Source organism: Athene cunicularia, assembly GCF_003259725.1.
Source record: "Athene cunicularia isolate RWA chromosome 1 unlocalized genomic scaffold, athCun1 chr1_part1, whole genome shotgun sequence".
Taxonomy (NCBI): domain Eukaryota; kingdom Metazoa; phylum Chordata; class Aves; order Strigiformes; family Strigidae; genus Athene; species Athene cunicularia.
Window position 1 is genome coordinate 55,406,487 of NW_020799091.1, and position 16,163 is coordinate 55,422,649.

Consider the following 16,163-nt stretch of genomic DNA (forward strand, 5'->3'; position numbering starts at 1 on the left):
GGGCATGTGGCTGCTAGTTTGTGTTTGTGATTTGACAGTCCTAGGAATGATACCTTGGAGTGCCTCAACCTTGTTTGACTGCACTTGAAGCTCCGCAGTGGTTAAAGATTGGCTGGTGTATGTGCTGTGAAGCGGTGGTGCTGAACCCTCACCTGTCGAGGGGTTGTAGTAGTGACTCGTCTTGGGTTTGTGGGGATTTTTTGAGGTAACTTGCAAATTTCCTTCCTCTTCAGAAGCAAGCTAATGGATCACAAAAGCCCTTGGCACATGTTGCCTTATGAACATGCATGCGGTCCATAGGGAGGGTGGCTGGCTCCTGTTGGCTGGTGGTCTGTGGACTGTGACACTTACTCTCCACAGCTCTCACCTGGCTTGGGTACCACCATCTTCCTTGTTGTAACCTTCTGCTTGACCGGACCCAAGATTTCCAGACTCTGGCTCTTGCATCTCTTCCTCCCTTTCCCTGTCATTTCTGTCTTTTCCTCTTCTGCCCAGCTTCATGACACATTTTAGTCCACCTGACCTTTCTCACAGCCCCTCTGTAGTGTGCTGTCAAGGGCCTGTCTCCTGCATGTCCGTGGGGCACCAGCCTAAGGGTCATGAAAGCAACAGGCGTGGTTGTCTTCCTGCTGTCAGCTCCAATGTCTGGTCTCTGGCAGATGGGAGCAGCAGTTACAGGGGAAATCCTGCTAATCTCCTGTAACTTGAGCCCATTACATGCTCAGTCGCACTGTGGGGCTGGTGCCTTTCCAGCCGCATACGGATGGACGGCTGGAGGAGGAGGTGAACGTCTACTGCAGAACATTTTCCGAGGTTTGCACTATGGGGATCAGGGAAAAAAAAAAAAGATGGTGTGTGGCAGTTGAATTCTAACAGGTTTTAGGGCTTTGTCAATTAGGAAAATATTATCATAAGTATAGCAAAAAATGTATCCTTGATTTAACAAAAAAAACAGCTGAAAAAGTAAGGGATCAGCACTCCGCCAGATTTCGAGAATGCCCCGACATGGGCAGGAGAGCTGGAGTTCCCCAGTGGGTGAGTTACAAGGGTGGCAGAGCAACATGTTTTTGTCTCAGCTATCTTAGAAATGGGCAAACTGTGTTTTGGCAGAAAAGTAAATAAATCCTGCAGCAGATGTCCAGCATGGAAAATTTTTAACACAGGCAGCTTGAGTTCGGCAAAGTCAAAAGAATGTGGAAAATACGACATGCACCAGGGCATCTTAATAATGGGTGGAGTCACCACTCCTGTCCCCGGGTTTCCTCGAGACTCACCAGAATCAGCTTTTTTGGGGTTTTGCAGAGTTGATTTTGTTTTTGTGGAGTTTGGTTTTGTTTGGTGGTTTGTTTTTTTGGTTGGGTTTTTGTTTTATGGTGGGGTTTTTTTTTTGTTTTTTTATATAGGGCAGAACAGAGCAGAGTGGAGGGGGTGATTGAGCAGAGAACGAGGGCTGGCTGGCAGGAGTGCATTTAAGCCATGCCAGGGAGGGGAGGGTTTCCACAAGCAGGGTGGGAGATGGTGGAGCCCAAAAGAGAGTTTTTGCTTGCGGGATAGAGGAATAATGGATTTTTGGGAAGCTGTGTTTATAATATGCAAAACAGTCCATAGGAAACAATGGGGCCTTGGGACAGAGCTGCCAGTGAATGAGAGCTTTGTTTTCCTCTTGTCTATTCATATTTCTAAACTTTTAGTGGAATTTTAAACACTTTTTACATGTTTTTAATGTAATGGCTTGAATTGCATGAACTGCTGTCTGAAGTAGTATTGCACTGCAATCCTTATCCTTTTCTGCATAAAGACTGACTTTCAGCTTAAGCTCCTTTTTGTATTTTTCTTAATTGCAACTCACATTCAATAATCCTTGGCTGCTTTGTTCTTTTGTTTTAAAACTTCAGCAAAATTTGTGGGAAAACTGATTGACAGCAGACCTTGTGTACCAAGAGTATCGAGCTGCCTATAGTCTGACTCGAAAATGGCAACTGGTATCATAGTCCCTGTGCCAGTACCTTGGAACAAACAAACATCAGTTGTAAGCTAATCATACAAACTGCAGTTTAGATGCTGCTGCTGTGATTTGTCTGCCAAGGATGTTAAAACACCATCACACAGATTGTTTTCATCGAGAAGCATCCCATACCTGCAGTCCCTAACAACTGGTCTCAAATATTTGGAAAGATGTTATGCGTGTATTGCTGTTAAGTACAAACACTGCGCATAAGATTATGCAGTATTAAAATGAGACTATTACTGCTTCAATTGGAGTGCATTTCATCTGCATGTTAATATAAAGGATAGATTGTTTGGTTTATAGTGCACAGCTCACCTCTACAACCAAAACAGCATCATTGCAGTTCTGCAGTTTTGGAAACGTTGTGCAAGCATTTATGATTAGCAAAAGCTTCAATAATCCTTGTGCAAGAAATGGTGTAGCTGCTGCTGCAGGGGAGGGGAAGGGAGTTGTTTGCTTTTGCTGCGTATGTTATTTCATGGAGATATCGTTTTACCTCACCGGTAAAACTCCTTCCCTGCGTGAGGGAAAATCCTGGTTCATCAGTATGGATGCATTGTTTTTACACATTAGAAGTGCTGTGTTGCTGTGTCAATCATTCCGTTAGGATCAGTTTAAGAGCAGTAGGGCTGACGAAGCTGGGTGTGATTGGCTGCCATATGCTGGGAGGGCTCTGGGAGAAGGAAGGGCTGCAGTCTTTCAGCAACAGAGTTTAGGCTGTGTCTTTGCTTCATCATCTGAAGAAAAATCCCCAGATAAGGCACAAGGCTTTCTGAGCACCAAAAAAAAAACCCAAAAAAACCCAAAACCCAAACAAAAAAACGGGCTGCTCATTGTTTCATGTGAAAATGACTTAACCGTGATGCGATGGGAAAGATATGGCTGTTTGTTTATATCAGATGTTCCTGTTCACGTTGGGAATGTGCCGAATAGACAGGGCTAAACAAGGTAGGAGGATCGTTGTCTTTTATTGAATGTTTAAAGAGTTTGCTGCAGTATGCTGCGTACTGTATGTGTTGCTTGGGGAAGTCCGGGAAACGATGTTTCTCCGGTGAATATATTCTGTTTGGATGCAGTAAGTGGATTTTATGGTAACTTGTTTTCAAAGGGAATTAATTTCCAATGTAAATAGCTGTCTTCAGAAATAGAATGTGAGTATACGCATATTAAAATAACGCAAGTAAAAAAAGAAATAGGTCAGTGTGTTTCAGAAGTGCTGTTACCCTAATTGGATTTTTAGCTGGGTTGTCATCTGGTAGTGCTTCCTAGCTTTGAGGAGGAGTCAACCTGGAAATCTGTGAAGTTTATAGCAGATACATTTGAAGATTTAGGTGAATTAGAGTGACTGATCTAAGTAATTCCCTATCAGATGCTCTAACTAAAGCTAAGACTGCCTGTCTTTGACTTCTAGGAGGCATACAACCAGATTACAGTATTTTACCCAGTTATAAAAGTATGGGCATTTTTGACTGCACCGTGATTCCTTGTGCTCTTGAAGGCAAGTCGGGAGAGTTTTTTTTGTATTGTAGTTCAGCTGAGCATTTCCCCTGCCTTTTCTTGGCAGCAAAACGGAACCTATATATGAAAACAAGGAAGACGAGGTTAATAATACGTGCTACGATTATCTGATCTTTATACATTTTTAATGAGAGAGAACACAGCTAGCAGAATAATTTAATGAGCAGGCTGGCTTTTAGAGCAATGATTTCACTGTACAGAGGCACATCAACTTTCTGAGGAGGAGACAGGAAGGAATGGGGAAGATTTATGTTAAATGTTCTGAAGAGAAAGAAAAGGATTATTTAGGTAGAAGTCTGTAAAATTCTGGAAGAATAGGGGAGTTACTAATTACTATTATTATTTATTAGACTGGAAGCAAACTTTACCATCATATTGTGGGAGGGGTCTGAGGACATTGCCTCATCTTGTGATGTGCCTGAAGCCTCTTCAACTTTCTTAGACTGCCATATGCATTGATGTGGGATCCTGAAAGGTAGTGAGCATCATAATTAGAGACCTGAATTAGCAGACTGTCTTCAGTTGCATTTCAGCAGCATCATGTATATGTTCTATATATAAGTTTTTTGTTGTTTTTTTTCCCAAGACTAACAGTTAAGTGAAACAGCAAGAAAATGTTATCATCTTATTTCTCCTGTAACAGCCATGAATGTTGCACATAGATATTTGTATTCAAACAGAATGTTGGTAGAAAAATTAAGTGTATGAGCTGAGGAAGACTAAAGATTATTTTTTTTAAAGAAGAAATTGGGTAAAAGAACATCTTACTGCCTAGAAAAGCTTTCAGTGGTGTGATTTTGGGGAAAGTCTCCAAGATTTTTTCTAATCCTAGAACAAGTTACACTAGTTTTAAAAGTATTGCATTAAATAGGCCCTTCTAGACCAGTTGTCCACACACACCTCCTCTGCCCTTTTCCAAGGAGAAGTACAGGACATGGGCTCAGAACTCCTGATGTCACCTCCTGGCTCCTCACAGCTGACTCTGCTCAGAGGAGGTGGATTAAACTTCCCTGCTCCCTCAATAAATGCTAGTGGAAGACCTGCAGCTAAGTTGTGGACACATCTTTAGTTCATGAACTGGTTATTTTTAAATGCTACACTCTTCTAAGTAAAATCAACCTCGTGTCTTTTGAGAATTTGAAATTCTGCTAAAAAGTGAAACACACATCGGGGTATAGAGCATTATTAATAAAAATCCACAGGGTATGTATGTATATATTTATCACTGTTGATGTTTAAATGTGTTGTTAGTGTGCCAAGTGTGTTTAGCATGTGAAGCAAAGATTGATAATTAGAAGCAAGTCAATCTTTTTCAAGCTATAAAATGGGAGCTGAATCTTTAATTTTTGCAGATAAAACCATTGTCATGCATAGCTTTCAAAGAAAACTTCTCAGTATCGTGTTTTGAGACTGTCTCTTAGTTTCAGATAATTTAAGTGGCTGGTTTTCGTACCTTGGAGATGGCAATGTATAGAATTATCCTACTTATGCCTGACTGCCAAAGTGAAAATTCACATCCATCACTTGATCAAATAGTTTTTATCAAACTATTTACAGACAATCAAGTGACAAAAGGATTTAAAAAAAATATTTCCTGTTCAAGGTGTGTATATACTACTACTTTATATGGATAGGTAAGTGGGCTTTCGTCTTGGAGTGTAGAGGTGGTAGTGACTATTCTGCATATACATTTATTATGTGAATAGATGGTAATAAAAGTACTGTGGACCAGATTCTGGTAGCTCTTTTCATTTAGTAGTATCTTTTCTGCTTAATTGCTCCGTGGATTTCATTAGAGCTATTAGTGCAGTAACGTCTTACTGTGTGCAGTCTGTCTGTTTTCAACTGATAATTACTCTTGTTTAGAATCAGTTTCTTCATTTTCCTAAGATAGGATTTTCTAATGAGTTATAGGTCCTGAAATATAGTGTTTGGCTATAGAGTGTTTATACAGTCAAATCAAGTTCTTCATTTGTAAGTATACATTTTATAGAAATCTAAGATAATCATGTGCTACAAATACTTTTTTTTTTTTCTGAGCAAGAAAAACAGCTCTTAATGTTATGGGGGATTTCAGACACTCAAGTCTAACTCATGTCTGCTGTGAATGAATGTTCTCTGTTGCTCACAAGTATGTCAGGAATAATCTGTAGTGTGTTTATTTGTTAAAAAAAAAACCTAATCTGTTCAGTTTTTATAGTATTGAGAGATAAAAAAAGACTTAGGGTTCAAATGAAATTCCTCGTTAATGATTTCACATATGGTTTTAATTTCCTAAATAGACACATTGTTAAGATTTAAATTTCACATAATAGCTATTACTGTTACCTTGTTTTCTAATGTTACTAGAAATTTCTGACTGAAGATTATTTTTTTTCATGGAAGAAACACTTTTTTTTAAAGCCCAATGATTTTTCCTCTTTTGTGAATGTGGCTGTTATAATATTGTAGTAAAGGAGAATAAAATCACTTGCTTTCGAGTTTTTTAGTAGATATTTTCTTTTCAAAACCATTTTCCAGCCTTTGATTGTGAAGCTAATTTGATATGTTTGACACGATGTTCACACTATGGTTAACCATAACACTAGTGCTATATAACTGGTCTGTAAACAGAATGAAGTCATAGCCTGAGGGAAATAAAACAATTTCAAGAGGGTGTCAGTGCTGAAAACCAGTTCAAATAATAGTGGTATTAACTGCTTGATTAATTAAACTAATCTTCTTATACATTATTAGCAAATGCAGTGACAGTTGTTGGTTATTGATATATGGAGTCCAAAGTCTTCTTTTAAAAACAAACTTTTGGGCTTTATTTGGGGTAAAAGGTGTGTGAAGAGAAAGAAATCATGCAGCCCCTTTCTAGAATCTGCAAAGTTCTTAATGTCCTTTTTTTTTTTCTTTTTTTTTTTTTTTTTTTCCTCTGACAATGCTGGTGATATAAGGTTCTTTGCTCAGTATTTTGGTCATACTTAAAAAGGAAAACTTCGGAGTTGTGAAAATTGAAGAGCGTACCTAAGGGGAGATAAGATGCAAAATCCTTACAACTAACCCAAAGAAATACTAATTATGTAGGGGACTCTGTGCTACTGATGATTACTAAAGCTGTTGAGAACTGCCAGCGTGCAGCTTGCCACTTCTGTAGAAGACCTGTAAAGATCCCTGGAGCCATAAGTCTGGTGAAGAACCTGGTGGATTTGTGATACCTTAAACTTTGCAAGTTAGATGAGCTCAGCTATAAGCAAAAGGAACAAATGCACATGTACTTGCTCCTTTTTTTCCCTTTCCTTTTTTTTTTCCTTCCTGCCCTCTTCCATTTTTATACCTAGATGTACGTCCTCAAATGCATACACACATATGTAATATACACACTCATAAAAATAAGAATTTTCATTTTTGTGATTTTTGCGGTACAAAACCAATAGCTAATAAAGACAGTAGGAGGGAATTAGCAGTACAGTTGTTGCATAAGGCAATGGATCAAGAAATAGGAACAGATGGTTCATATCAGAGTCTATTAATTTTTTCTATTTTAGATCAATAATTTTTTATCAGTTTCTGAGTGGATGATAAACAGCATTTCAGGAAGGTCTGGGCGTCGCACACTGCTGAACTCATGAATAGAGACAAGGTCAGTGTGGAGATTGTGTGCTGTAAAATCTTTCCTGTGGAGAGTACAGCGCCTCTGACAATAGGCAGAATTAGAGAATACAAGTAAGGAAAAATGCAGAAATGTTTTCCCTCTAGTTTTATGGAAGGAAACTAGGACTCTACTAGAAATAACTTTCTTTTCTTTTTGTGAATACTGAAGGCAACTATTTGGGATGTTTTTGTGTGTGTGTGTCATTACTTTTAAGAGATGACTAGCAAATAATATTTTTTTCAGTCTTTTTTTCAGCCCTCTGGCATACTCTTCTATCCAGGCTGAATATATTTTCCTAGGGTTCTGAGGATTTTTGTGTTTCTATTTTTTTCAAATGCTCTATTATATGTGCTTCAGGTATACTAAATGGCTCAGCCCCCCACCCCCCAATTTCCTGAATCTCTCATGATTTTTGCACTTTATAGGTATTATGGGCAGTGTTCTGAACTTAGTCTAAAACTAACCTCAATTTGCAAAGTGGCAAGATTTCTGTTTGTTTTCAAGCTCTCGGAAAGATGATTTTCAATGCTGGATTTTGGCGTGTTGGTTTTGTGCCTTAATGCTCTCTATGAGACTCCTGAGGTGGGGGAAGTGGCTGCCTTGCAGGATATCAAAGCCTAGTTTCAGACCTTTTTTGGGTTGGGTTGGGGAGGGGGGCACTCCTTCCTACTTTTCAGACAGTCTGTGGTGCTGTTATCAGCAGCTATATGCATGTTTCAGTCCTACATCTGCCCTGATTTGTCGGCAAACACCTCTGGCTGTGCCTCTAGTGGAACAGGCAGGCCTGTCATTGATGGAAGCATACATCTGTGCCCGGTTAATGATTCAGGACTTTGGCACTGCCTTGCTTTTATTTATTTAAAAGGCTGCCATAACACATACGGGATTTCCCTGACGGCCACATTCACCCGTGGCACAGCATCACCAGCTACGGTCTCTGACTGCTATAAGGAGACCAACACTGGCTTTCTCACCTTCGTCTTCTTGCCCCGCAGCCCAAAAGTGGTGAGGACTGGGGCAGGTCCTCTGGTTGGCGAGAGGCTTTTGCGGAGGAGGACGCCGGCGTGTGGGCTGCTTGTGCTAGGGATTGCAGTGCTGCAGTCCTTATTGGCATGCTAAACATGCACCAGCAGCACAGCGCGCTGCTGTCTTGGAGCTCTAGTGCTTGCATTTAAAAACTTTTTGCTTCACGTGTTGTGTATTTTTATTTATTTTATTTCTTTTTCACAATTCCAGTGTGTATTTCAGTTCCCCGCTGCTAATGTTGGGACAAGTTTTGGGGTTGGATTGCTTTACTGCCATAATTTTGAGGGGTGGGGAGGCCAAAAATCTAGATATTTTCTTTGCCACAGTGGAGAAGGCATGAAAGGCTTTAAAAGTGGCTGCACTGATGTGTTTATAAAGCCAGTGCTTTTTTTGGCTTTTTTTTTTTTTTAGGACCTTATTTAGTGCTCATAACTTAGTGTGGTGAGGCCACTTTCAAAGGCTTTGGTATCCACAGTAGCAGCTCTTTGAAGTGGAAACACCAGCAGAGGACAAGCCAGTGGCTTAATCCTTGGTGTAAAAGGTCCTAAGGCGTAAGAAGCCACAACATCCATTGTAAGGGGAGAAGCTGGAGAGAAATAACTGGAACTAAATCCATCTCCTGGACCTGGACCTCACCTGTAGAGCTGGAAGTGGTTGGACACCTCTGTAGGACTTGAGATCTCAAGTCTCTCTCTTCTTTCTCTCTCTGGTTTCCCACTCTCTGTCCCCCACTTCGCTTCCCAGTCTCTTGAGAAGCAGGACACAACCACTGAAGGGCAAGGGAGTGAGGCCTGAGAACAAACACATGTTTCTGAGAGGGGTTTTTTGCCTTCCCAAGTCGGTAAATCATCCCACTGGAGTGCAGAGCAGGTGGCACAGTCATTTGAGTGATCTGCTGGTCCTTGGGGGCATGTGTCTGGTTAGGTTGGTGGCATTGTTGTGGCCCGAGGAGATAAAGCCGTGCCTTCATGTACTGAATTGTCTTTTGGAAGTGCCTCTCTCCTTTGGCATGAGGACAATGAAGGAGATTGTGCTTTTTGATGGCCAGTGACACATTTAAGTGCCTGAAGATAAGCAGAACTAGTCCGCCATCTCTGAAATCCGTTTGTTTGAAATAGGAGATGAAAGTGTTGAGTTTCTCATGGGAGGGCTTGAGGATCAGTGTGTCCCTATGGATCCATAGCCAGCTCTGGCTGCAGATCTAGGCTGCTTCTAAGAAGCTGCCCTCCGGAGTTGGAGAAGGCAGGAGGGTAAGCTGAGGACAGCAGCATGTGCCTAGATTGGAGCATGACTCTAGCTTTGAGTCACCAGGGGTGAGAGGCTTTCCAGGGAGGACTTTCCTTCTCAACCACTGAATTTAGTAGCCATTGGTGAGTCTGATGACTGTTTAAATCATCGGATTTTTTAAGCTGAAAAGTTTAAAATAAACTTGTTTGTATTTTTGACCTTAAGTACATCACTTGCCATTTAACTTCACACTCTATTTGCCATATGTAAAGATAACTGTCTTTTGTTTGTTTTCCTGACTGGTAATTCACTGAGTGCCCCCTGCCTCCTAGTCAAAATTTTGTGGTCTTCATCATCAGTCTGTACAAATATAAAATTATTTCTGTTGTCAAAAGCCTCGCTATTGACCCTTTGTATGTGTGTTTCTGTAGTGTTGATGGTGCTGTTGTTGTCCTCCCCCTCTTTTCTAGTTCCGCTATAATCTTTTTGAGATGGGGGTATTCCAAACTTGATTTATCACTCAAGAGTTGCATGCTCCATGGCTATACGTAGTAGCATAATTCTTTCCTGTTTTCCTTCAATATTGCCAGATGTTCTGCTTGCTTTATACTCCATCAACTGCTGAGTATTTTGCCGAAGTTCCCATTGAATTGCCTATCTTTATGTTAAACTCTTACATCATTTTATCATCCAGCATACTCATCATGAGATCCTTTTGTAACTCTTCACAGCTGGCTTCAGGTATGACTTTGAAAAAATTTTATGTTAACTGGAAACTATCTTTTATTGTTAATGGTTATGTTGCAAAGCAGAGGACAACTGTTGGTACAGTTCATTATGAAAATTACAAAAGATTATTAGAAGTAAAAGCATGATATTTAACCATGTGAGACTGTTGGATCTGTAGGTTTTTGTAGAATTTGTAGACCCTGAACTTCTGCTCTGACTTCAGTCTTCATGCTATCTGTAAATGCTTATCACTTCTGGCTAACCTTTTAAATTAAATCTCTTAACATCCATAAGAGTCCTGTCATCATGAGAACTAGGTCCCACAAAAATCAGGTTACAAGGGTGGGATGATTAATTTGCTTTCGTTTTGCTTAATTTTGAGCTTTTAGGATTTGTATTTTCCAGCTCTTCTCTACAGTTGTCAAAATCATGCTCTTTAATAAAAATTGACAGTTCTTGTAAACATACTTGTAGGTGATAAGACTTTATGAAATGCACTTGATATTTTCAGGCTTCCAGTGAAAGGGGTGAGAGGTAGCTGTGCTGCAGTAGGATTGTGTATAAGTCCTTAAACTTGAGGATTCTTGTAGGAATCAATATAGGTTTGTTGTTTTGTTGTGGTTTGGTGTTTGTTTTTTTCCCTTAAAGAAAAGTGAAAGTAAACCAGACTTATTAGTAATGGTCTTCTTTGGTAAAGATAACTGTATCTCAACCATCTTGGCCTCCAGACAGTGAAATGTCAGCATTCTTTTCACATAGGGAAAAGGTAAATGTGATGGTTTTCAACTTTTGAGTGTTCTACTGGAGGTAAAAATGATTGCGCTGAAATAGGACTTTAGAAACAGTGGGCAAGTTTGTACTTTTCTGATTTAAAAATACTAACTTCTTTAGTTGTGTGGCTGCATTGATATGAAATACAGATTGCATTGTGCCTTGTGCATCAGCGGGATTGTTCTTTAACTTTTTTCCTGGTGGACCTTGCTCATCTGGTGAATGCTTGGCAATAATGAAGCCAGAAAAAACCTGGGATCCTAAATTGTGGATTTCCATCCAACTTTACAGAATGGTAATAATTAAATTTAACCCCCCCAACCCTTTTCATAGGTAAATTGGGTGAACTTTGATAAGAAATCCTAAAAACTTGAAAGTAAAATACTGCTACATCTTTTTAGTCTCTCCCTTTTCTGTCTTTTTGGAGTATAGTAGTGCTGCTTTTTGGTAGCAGACAGGCAGTTCTGTTCAGTTGCTATAAAGTGGTACCATGGTTACTACTATTTCAGATGATGGACAGAGGGATGAATGTGGAAAAGGGTTTTTCAAGTAGGTTTTCAAGATTTCTAGAGTCTATGCATTGTAATAAAGTGGATATTTCTGTGGAAGCCAAATATTGGTAATGTATTCTTTTCAGCCCATAAAGGTGCAGAGGATGACTGGAGGGTATAATTTTGACTGAGAGTGTCAGATAATTTGTTTGGTTGTTTTTCTGGTCTGGTTTGATTTTGTGTCTCACCTGCTTTGTCCTGGAAATCTTGTATGGAATGGAAAGAAGTCCTATCAAATGTCAAGGGCTGGTGTGTGTACATAGGCTGGAGGTTAGAAGTTATAAAATCTCTTATTTACAAGCTAAGCAAATATTGCATTAAAGTGAGGCATATTCAACACAGAAGTTTAAATCATTTTTGCAGAGTTGTTTTCTTGGAATAGAAATGTATGTAAGGTTAACAGCAGCAGTCCACTTTTTATGTTTACACGTGGACAATTTTTTTTTATCTTCACGTTGTTGTTGATGTTACTTATTTGACCAAATCAAAAATATTTTTGGGCTATTTATTGACTTTGTAACATGGAAAATTTGACCTTGTCTTTCAGAAATACTGCTGTCTATTAATGAGATTTATGCAGGGTTAAAGGAAGTCTTTGAGTTAACGATTTAACACAGAAGTTGTGCAAGGCAATACAAATTGTACAGTGCATAAACAAAATGTGGCTTTATCCATTTGGGACTAGGCTTGAAGTACAACAAATGAATTAAACCTTTGAAAAGGACAAAACTGTCAAGACTTATTTTAACCAGTCCAGATTTTCCACTGCAGTGTGAGCAGAAAACTCTCTCTTGCCAAAAGCCAGTTGCATATACTCAGCGTCACAAGTGTATCCATTGCTTTGGAAGTGCTGGTGAACCCTGGGCTGTGATTAGCAGGAAGGAGAAATCTCTGTAGTTACAGGTAAGCAGACACTGTAAAAAAAGGTCTGGAAGAGTGCTCTGTCAAAACATTTCTGGGAAATGTATTCAGTTTTGACTGCAAAAATATTGCAATTCATTGTGTCAAAGGATGAAAGAATTCCTTTCCAACTTCCCTATTGAAACACAATTTACAGGGTATTCCTGAACATCTGTGTGCTTATCTGTGATAATATTTAAGTTACAATAAAATGATTCAACCATATGAAAATAACAGGTCATGGTGGAATTGTTTCAGTATTGCTAAAATACCTCTACTTTTGCCCGCAATATTTTCACCTTTCAGTCAGAGGAGGCATTCAGATGGTGGTTTCCTTCAGGAAGATTTCAACAAGACCTAGTGAGAGTATGAAAAACTTTTTTTCCTATTGGTCTCTTTCCATTTTAAATAGCTGAGTTAAAATAGAGAGGGATTGTCATTTAAGTACTGAGAAATTTTTTTATTTAAGGCAGGGACATGCCTGGGTCTGGGCTCTAGGAGTACTGGACTAATGTTGCCTAACAAGTCAGTATTGCTGTCTGAATCTATTCCCATTTCAACTTGTAAGTTAATGGCAATGAAGAGGAAGGCTCTGTACATTAAAGTTACTTTTACAAGGTAGTTGTAGGTTTTGTTTTTTTTCTTTCCAGAAGTCTGAATATAGTTTAAGTCCCCTTTTTACTGTTGCAGACAGCTGAACTATGGCACATGGCAGAAAGATGAGTATGAACTCATCCAGTGTCCTTACTGTAGGATAGTAAACGTCTGGGTTTGTTTGTGTGTATCTGCTCTGTGCATTAAGTACTTTGTCTCCTGTTACTTATTAAAAAAAAAAAAAAAGTTTATTTTCTGAAATGAAACTGGGTTAAAAAGTAACTTTCTTCAAGTGGCGACAGGTGGTTAGCTTTTTGGACTGAGGGAGATGTTACACAAATTAAAACAACAGATCGATATGACCCATTTTTATTGGGTCAGCGCTTCTTAATTGGTACCCAAGCAGAAAGGAGGGTCAGTAGCCATATTGCACACCAAACCCCAAATTCATCATCTTAGTGTCAGAAAAAAAAAAGTGTTTTCTCTGGTAGGCAGTATCTGCAGAGAGTTACTGTGCGCTTTTTCCAGTTGTAACTCCATTATTTGCCTCAGGATTAAATAGAAGTTTTCAAGATTTCCAGGAAAACACAAGTTCACCAGAGCATACAAGTACTCTGAGTAAAGCTCTTCGTTGCTTCTCTGCCACCAACTGCAAAAACAATTTTAGAGGAAAAGTGTTTTCTTTCTGAACCATTGATACCTATTTGACAACAGAATAGTGGTTCACTGGATGCAAATTTATTTTTATTCCAGCGAGACTAAATGTCCATTATGTATTGTCAAATACAACACAGGTAGCTTCTGAAGTTTTAAATGTTGGCTGTTTTGGGGTTTTTTTGTGGACAAATAAATGGCTTGAATTTTGAAAAGAAAGCTTTTTACTGTCATCTTCACACTGAGCTTGATTAGATATTGTATTTATTTGCCTTGGAGGACCAAAGATAATCAAGCAGGAAGCAATGTCTGTTCAAAATGCAAAATAGCAACCTGCCTTCAGAAGATACTGATAACCTGTTGAATACTGCTTCTTTTTTTCCTTCAGAGCTGTGCCAAAAAAACCCATTACTGGGTTTCTCATTGACTGGGAAGGGTCTTTGAAAAGGGCTTTTAGTGGAAGATTTCAGCTTCTGTATATAAAACATATGCTGTCTGAATGTCAGCATAAGAAACATTATTTTAAAAAATTAAATTACCATTGAATGTACTTGATAACAATCTGCTATTCCATAGGTGACTTTAAAGTTAGGTTGCTGTTCCATCTTTTTAACTGCTGTAAGATACAAAGTATTCCGATGTAAATGGCTTTGCAGTATGTCCCATGAGATGTGTAAGAAGTAAAGCACTTGCATATGTTCTGCTTCATGAGGATTTCTTTAGTTTTGGAAGTAAATAAAGCTGTTGTTGTGTGTTATGTGCACAGTCCTAATGGAGAGAGAAGGGGGAATTGAATCCCTGCGATAAAATGGACTGATGAAGTCTTGCTTGGGCGGCAGCCCTCTGAGAATAGACACGATTAAGATTTTTTTCTTTTCCCTGTTGGAAGCACTTTTCCATTGTGATGAGTTGCTGCTTCCAAAATGTGTTTGAGATAGCTGTGAAATACTCCAGGTCTGGCAGAACATGATTGGAGTGCCTCACTTGGGCTCCTTTGGGCACGCTCTTGGCTTTTCCTTCTTCTCCATTGGATTGTTAAGAAAGCATTGCTTATTGCATCTGGGAATGCTTCTAGATGATGCAGCTTGGGGTGAAGAAGGGGTCTTAGTGTTTCTTCCTCTTCTGGTAGGTTTTAAGTGATTTTCTCCAAGCATCACTTTTGCTGGAAGGAAAAGGTATGTTTTCTCTTAGTCTAACCCATTCAAGGACAATAAAAAGCCAGTAACAACACAGATATACTTAAGGAGTTTTGTAATCAGTCATCTTACTCCCCAACTCCATTTGTTGTTTTGCAAATTTCTGTAAATCTCCAAAATACTGAAATGTTTCCTTCCATATCCACACTCCTCTCCTGAGAATCCAGGCTTTTGTCAACAGTTGTGAAAATCAGTCAGGCTTCCTCTCGGTATCCTACTTCCCATGCGCATGATGAAAGACACTTCTGAAGAGCAGTGTTCAAAAAGGGAGTGGGCAAATCCATGGAAGAAAAATCAATTGAGACCTATTAAATACAAAGACATCAGTTACAGGTTGCTGGGAGAAGATTAATGAAAATTAACATGCTCTGCCTGCCCTGATTTTGCACTGTTCTGCAGACATCTGGTATTGGCCGGGGTTGGAGACTGGATATTGAGCGAGATGGACTTTTTGGCTGACCTGCTAAACTCAACCCTGTGTACTTTGGTATCCTATGCTCAGGTAAATTGCAGATGGAGAAAACAGCACAAATATAGGTATTTTATCTCAGAACAGTGATGCTGCTTTGGTTTGGTGCAGGGAATCTGTTCAGCAGACTGGGTTTAGTGCTTAAGAGGTGGTCGGATTTAATAGCATTAGGTAGTGCTCTTGCTGCCCTTGCCTCAGGAGCTTTGTTTGGTGTGCCATGCAACTTCCCAGAGCTGGGTAATTTGTTGGAGTATATTATTAATAATGGTGTTGGCAGTCTTAAACATATTCTTAGCTTGCGAATTCAACATGTATGAATTTACATGGAGTCCTTGGTTTATTCAGACTGTCCTTGTCTTTCAGTACAAAAGGATACTGTTTGTCACAGATATCTTGGTAAGAGTTCTGCCTTTTTGGCTTCATGCGAACCAGAGCAGAGAAAATAGAAAATTGACAACAGCCTGAGCTTTTTTAAATTGTGCTCCTGTGTAACAGCATGCTATCGGTCCTTTGGCAGGTGAGAACAGTCATTTGATCATGCATTCCCTCCATGCCAGTCTATAAAAATTTCACAGTACATAAGCAGACTTTTCTATAAATATTTTTACAGTCCTAAAAAAATAAATACAATGCATGTCTGAAGCTGGGTGTGAGTAGAAGATCCTAATGCACTAGGGTACCCTTCCCTGGGGAGTTGTTTGATTAATAGCTATTACGTGGTGCACTCTGCCAAAAGCAAAACATTTGTGTCCACAAGAGGCCAAGTGATAATGTCATTGCTGCCGGGGATGATTAACTCGGCTTGCAGAGGCACAGAAACAGAAATTGCTTTTACCCTCTTGTCAAGGTGGGAGCAGAATTTTGTGTATGAAATTCATAC

At 39.4% G+C, this 16,163-nt stretch overlaps 1 protein-coding gene across 10 annotated transcripts in view; it reads left to right on the forward strand.

Moving 5' to 3' along the window:
* Window positions 1-2,643: 2,643 nt before the first annotated feature.
* Window positions 2,644-16,163, forward strand: part of MBNL2 (muscleblind like splicing regulator 2) — a 95,304-nt gene continuing 81,784 nt past the window's right edge. For 6 of the 10 annotated variants that reach the window (XM_026842194.1, XM_026842209.1, XM_026842228.1 and 3 more), the window contains exon 1: window positions 2,645-2,956. The gene's annotated coding sequence lies outside the window, so the exon portion shown is untranslated. Of the gene's footprint in view, window positions 2,957-16,163 lie in introns of all 10 variants that reach the window. The other 4 variants (XM_026842174.1, XM_026842185.1, XM_026842202.1 and 1 more) reach the window with 2 other exon arrangements.